The following is a 6,819-nucleotide window of genomic DNA, read 5'->3' as shown; positions in this document are numbered from 1 at the left end:
CTCTCTTATCTCTCTTCTCTCTCCTCTCTCTTCTCTCTCCTCTCTCTTCTATCTTCTCTTCTCCTCTCTCTCTCCTCTCTCTCTTCTCTTCTCCTCTCTCTCTTCTCTCCTTTCTCTGTCTCTCTCTCCTCTCTCTTCTCTCTCTCCTCTCTTCTCTTCTCTCTTCTCTCTCTTCTCTCCTCTCTCTCTTCTCTCTCCTCTCTTCTCTCTCCTTTCTCTGTCTCTCTCTCCTCTCTCTCTCTTTTCTCTCTCTCTTTTCTCTCTCTCTTTTCTCTCTCTTCTTTCTCTCCTCTTTTTTCTCACTCTTCTTTCTCTCCTCTCTCCCTCTTGACATTGGCTCACCCAATGTATTTAGCTAGCTAGCAGTAGTGCATTTCTGTTCCTTCGAAAAAGGATACTAACATAACCAATAAAAATCTATAAAATAAATTTGGGAAGTTGTTTAGCCTTGCATGCTAAGTCTGACTCTGAATCAAGTTCATAAATGTTTGTATTTTTGTCTTTTAAGACTCGGCTGATGTTATTCTTTAGCAACTAAACAGAATTGTCTTGTAATAACAAGTTGTTTACTGTCCCTTAATGCCAGATACATGCTGGCTGCTATTAAATTTTGAGGAGTGAACAATAGGTTTCTATAATGTTTTCTCTTTGTATTTTTTGGGGTTGTTTAGACGTTATTAAAAATGTAAATACTGGAACCTTTAAGCTCCCACTAACCAATGTAATCTGCTATCTTATGTGACACTTTCTACATATGTTTATCCATTTGAGTGTCTTTTACTGTGGTTTCCTGAAATTCCATTTTTTGGTGACAGTTTTGGCGCATGCATATAGTTATTCATAATATAACTTCATTTTCAAAGAAATCAGCTCCCATATCACAATAAGGACAGTGCTACACTACACAGAGAATTGTGCAAAAAAGAAAGTAAGTAGTTTGCTGTTTTTCACACAATCATTTTTTATTGTTTAATTTAATTTACTTTAGTTCTCTCATAATTTCTCTTTTTCTCTCTTGCCAGGCGTTCAGTATTCAAATTTTCATCATCTTGAAAATGGAAAACACAATATCTAATCTTCAAAATTTTTCACGATTGGACTATCCATCAAAAGTTGCACTAATAAATAATGGAAGACCAATGCCTGAGCTTAAGGGCTTGGCTCAAAAAGAGAAAACCATGACACGGACATTCAAGATAGAGTGGTACCAAAGGAAAGAATGGTTGTGTGGCTGTGCTACGAAGAATCGGCTTTACTGCTTTTCATGTATATTGTTCTCCAATAACGAAAATGTTTGGACAAGTACTGGATTTGCTGACTTGAAAAATCTGTCAAGGGCCATCAACAAGCATGAAAAATCCACAAGTCATATTCAAAACCAAATTAGTTTAAAAACATTTGGAAGTGGGACAAGGATAGACATGTCTTTGAATGAACAGCTGAAAAGAAATATCAGCAACCACAATGCTAAAGTGAAAGAAAACCGTGAGATTTTAAAACAGCTTATTAAGGCAACATGCTATCTAGGCAAACAAGAAATAGCATTTCGTGGTAACGAGGAGGGTGCAACATCTTATAATCGTGGCAACTATGTGGAGCTATTACATTCTTATGCAGATGATGATGCACGTTTGGATACACATTTGAAGACCTCCACTGTGTTTTCTGGATGTTCAAACAGAATTCAGAATGACTTAATTGAAGCAGTCGCTGATGTAATAAGAGAAGATATTAAAACCGAGATTGATGCAGCCCCATTTGTAGCTGTTCAAGTAGACGAGACAACTGATATAACAAACATAACACAGATATCTGTAATTTTGCGTTATGTGTGTACAAGGGAGGAAACTTGTGAGGTGAAGGAGGCATTCTTAGGCTTTGATCAAGTCATTGACAGAAGAGCACCAGCTATTGCAAATTATGTATTGGGAGTGTTGGAGGAATACAATTGTCTTGAAAAGCTGGTAGCTCAGACTAACGATGGAGCATCTGTCATGGCATCAGATCTTAATGGGGTGCAGGCCAAAATTAAAGAAAAAGTACCAGAAGCCACTTTTATACACTGTTATGCCCACAAGTTGAACCTGGTGCTCTCCCATTCTGCCAAATCTATACCTGAGTGTAAAGTATTTTTTTCTACACTTGAGGGAATGGCCACATTTTTCACTAAGTCAACCAAGCGCACTCAAGTACTGGACGAATTTGTGAAGCGACGTTTACCAAGATCAGCACCCACCAGATGGAGTTCACATTCAATACTAGTGCAAACTGTCAACATGTTCCAAATTGATCTGCGTGCTATGTTCCAGTTTATCCGACAAAATCCAGCTGATTGGGACAATGAGGCCTACATAATGGCGAAAGGATATAATAGCTTTCTTTATAAATCATCAACCTGCTTCTTGCTAATGGCATATGAGGCCATTTTCCTACAAACTGACATACTCTTTCGTTTGCTGCAGAACAAACTGATGGATGTTGGATTCTGCTGTCGGCGTATTGATGACACTATGAAATTTCTGGAAAGCAAGAGACAAGAGTTTGACACTTTCTATGGGGAATTTGAAGAGAAATGCGTCAGACTGGGGATGATAGATAACGAAAGAACAAGAAGTAGAGAGATAATAAAAGATGTGAGAAGAAGATTGTTTTACAACATATTAGACAATGTCACTGTTCAAATGAGAGTTCGCTTTGATTAATTTAGTGAGCTTGAATTCCTTAGTTTGGTCGATTGCACCAAACTGCTAGAGATGTCAAAAAATATTGATGATGAAAAACTGCAGAGCCTTAGAAAATATGCCAAATATTTTGACTTGGTTAGACTAAAATGTGATCTAGTTGGATTGTATGGTTCTGAAGTTTTAAGGACTGAATGCAAATCACCTGGAGATCTCATGAAATTTTTGGCCAAAAACGATCTGATGCAGACTGTTCCAGAGGCTGTTAAACTACTACATCTTGTTCACACAATACCAGCTACACCAGCCTCTGTTGAGCGGTCATTCTCTGCTTTAAAGATAATTAAAACACACACCAGGAATAGAACTGATCAGGGACGACTATCATCCCTGGCAATTTTATCCATTGAGCGAAGAAGATTGGTAGAGTTTCATGACAAAGACAATCAAGGCTTTTTGAATAAAGTGATTGAAAATTTTGTGAAAAAAGACCGCCGAATGGACTTTGTTTATAAATAAGGGAGCGTAGCCAAGCGATTCAAATAGAAAACAACTTTTGGTTAGATGTTTAAACTATTTAAGTTATTTATAAAAGTTTATGTTACAGTTAAAACTGTTGAATTTATTTATAAAAGTATATGTTACAGTTAAAACTGTAGAATTTATTACAGTGCAAACTGTAGAAGGTATTTATTAAAGTAATACATTCAACAGTTTTAACTAATATATACTTTAATAAATACCTTCTACAGTTTGCACTGTAATAAATTCTACAGTTTTAACTAATATATAAAGTATATCTTACATTGAAAACTGTAGAAGGTATTTATTAAAGTGTGTTAGTTAAAACTGTTGAATTTATTAAAGTATATGTGACAGTGAAAACTGTAGAAGGTATTTATTAAAGTGTGTTAGTTAAAACTGTTGAATTTATTAAAGTATATGTTACAGTGAAAACTGTAGAAGGTATTTAAGCATATATTACAGTGAAAACTGTAGAAGGTATTAAAGTATATGCTAGTTAAAACTGTTGAATTTATTAAAGTATATGTTACAGTGAAAACTCTAGAAGGTATTTATTAAAGTATGTTATTTAAAACTGTTGAATTTATTAAAGTATATGTTACAGTGAAAACTGTATAAGGTATTTATTAAAGTATATGTTACAGTTAAAACTGTAGAAGGTATTTATTAAAGTTAAAAATGTTGAAGTTATTTATTAAAGTATATGTTGAAGTTCAAACTTTGGAATTTATTTATTAAAGAAAGATTTTAAAAAGAACAGAAGGTTTTGTTTTGTTTTTCTCTGAAGTTAATTTGCAATACAATTTTCCACTTCTGTAATATATGATCACACTATTACAACCTGCTTTATTTGTCAGGTAATCAACATATTGCAGATGAGCTGGTGCTTTAGTGAAATGTACCTTAACTGTGGTCCTCAAGTACCCCCAACAGGTAAGGTTTTCATTATAGCTGAACCAGTGCAAAAGTAAAATAATCATCTGATCAGTAACACCATGGTTAATAACATGCTCTCACCTATCAGCTTATTATTTAATCTATGCATATGGTTCAGCCAAAAAAAAAACCTGGCCTGTTGGGGGTACTTGCGGCCCGCGGTATATGTCTTTCTTCCGCGTAAAATATCTAGTGCCTCACCAGCCTCAGACCTCACCGCACGTCACTGGTAAAGATGACCAAGTAGCAGCCTTGCAAATCTGTTCCATAGAAGCTCCATTTTTAAAAGCCCAAGAAGAACAAACAGCCCTGGTAGAATAAGCCGTGATTCAGGAGGCTGCTGTCCAGCAGTCTCATAAGCCAAGTGAATAATACTCCTTACCAAAAAGAAAGAGAAGTGGCAGTAGCCTTTTGACCCTTTCTTTTCCCAGAATAAACAACATATAAGGAAGAAGACTGGCGAAAATCCTTAGTTGCCTGCAAATAAAACTTTAAAGCACGTACCACATCTAGATTCTGCAACAAACGTTCTTTATGAGAAGAAGGACACAAGGAAGGAACAACAATCTCTTGATTAATATTCCTAGCCGAAAACCACCTTAGGAAGAAAACCTAAGGCAGTACGCAGAACTACCTTATCAGAATGAAAAATAAGAAATGGAGATTCATATTGCAAAGCTGAAAGCTCTGAAACTCTTTTAGCCAAAGAAATAGCAACTAAAACCAAAACTTTCCAGGAGAAAATCTTAATATCCAAAGAATGCATAGGCTCAAAAGGAGCATGCTGAAGAACTCTAAGAATCAAATTAAGACTCCAGGGAGGAGTAGCAAATTTAAACCTAGGCCTGACTCTTACCAGAGCCTGACAAAAAGACTTAACATCTGGCACATCTGCCAGATGTTTATGCAACAAAATAGATAAAGCAGAAATTTGACCCCTCAAGGTACTAGCAGATAAACCCTTCTCCAAACCCTCCTGGAGAAAAGTCCTAGGAATTTTAACTCTATTCCAAGAAAAACCCTTAGATTCACACCAATACAAATATTTACGCCAAATCTTATATTAAATATTTCTAGTCACAGGCTTACAAGCCTGAATCATAGTCTCAATAACTGATTCAGAGAAACCACGTTTAGATAAAATCAAGCATTCAATCTCCAAGCAGACAGCTTCAGAGAAATGAGATTTGGATAAAGGAAGGACCCCTGACGAAGAAGGTCCTTCCTTAACAGAAGTTTCCAAGGTGGAAGAGATGACATCTCCACCGGGTCCGCATCCCAGATACTGTGAGGCCATGCCAGAGCAATGAGAATCACTGATGCCCTCTCCTGTTTGACTCAAGCAATGACCCGTGGAAGGAGAGCGAACGGAGGAAAAACATACGCTAGACTGAAGTTCCAAGGAACTGCCAGAGCATCTATCAGTACGGCCTGAGGATCTCGAGACCTTGACCCGTACCTCTGAAGCTTGGCATTTTGATTAGATGCGATGAGATCCAGCTCCGGCTGCCCCCACCTGAGAATCAAATTGGAAAACACCTCCGGATGAAGTTCCCACTCCCTCGGATGAAAGTCTGATGACTTAGAAAATCCGCTTCCCAATTGTCCACCCCTGGAATGTTGATCGCAGACAGAAAACAATTGTGGGTCTCTGCCCACTGAATAATCCTGGCTACCTCTGTCATGGCCAAAGAACTCTGAGTTCCTCCCTGATGATAATGTAAGCTACTGATGTAATATTCGGGATAAACTGGGCTGAAGCTAACAGAGGCCAGGCCAGAAGAGCATTGAAGATTGCCCTCAGCTCTAGAATATTTATGGGTTGAACCGACTCCTCCCAAGACCAAAGACCCTGAGCCTTTAAAAAGCTACAGACAGCTCCCCATCCAATCAGGCTGGCATCTGTGGTCACGATCACCCAAGTAGGTCTGCGGAAGCAGGTTCCCTGGGAGAGAAGATGCTGAGACAACCACCACGGAAGAGAGTTTCTTGTCTCCTGATCCAAAACAATACGTGGAGACAGGTCCGCATAATCCCCATTCCATTGTCTGAGCATGCATAATTGCAGAGACCTGAGATGGAACCGAGCAAATGGAATGATGTCCATAACTGACAACATCAGACCAATGACCTCCATACACTGAGCCACTGACGGCCAAGGAGAGGCCTGAAGAATAAGACACAAATTGAAACTCTTTAATTTTCTGGCCTCCGTCAGAAAAATCTTAATTTCTAGGGAATCTATAATGGTTCCCAAAAAATACCACTCTTGTAGCCGAAATCAAAGAACTTTTCCTAAATTCCCCTTCCAACAGTGGGAGTGCAGAAAAGACAACAATATCTCTGTGTGGGAGCTTGCTTGTTGAAAATATGATGCCTGAACCAGAATATCGTCCAGATAAGGCGCCACTGCAACACCCTGCAACCAAAGAACCTCCAATAATCCTCCCAGAACCTTTCAGAAAATCCTGGGAGCCGTTGCAAGACCAAATAGAAGAGCCACAAACTGAAAATGTTTGTCTAGAAACGCAAATCTCAGAAACTCGTGATGATCCTTGTGGATAGAAATATGCAGATACGCATCCTTTAAATCATCTGTGGTCATGAACTGACCCTCCTGAACTAAAGGAAGAATGGAACGAACAGTTTCCATCTTGAAAGACGGAACTCTGAGAAA

This window comes from Bombina bombina, chromosome 5, assembly GCF_027579735.1.
Source record: "Bombina bombina isolate aBomBom1 chromosome 5, aBomBom1.pri, whole genome shotgun sequence".
Taxonomy (NCBI): Eukaryota; Metazoa; Chordata; class Amphibia; order Anura; family Bombinatoridae; genus Bombina; species Bombina bombina.
This window is presented reverse-complemented; position numbering follows the sequence as displayed.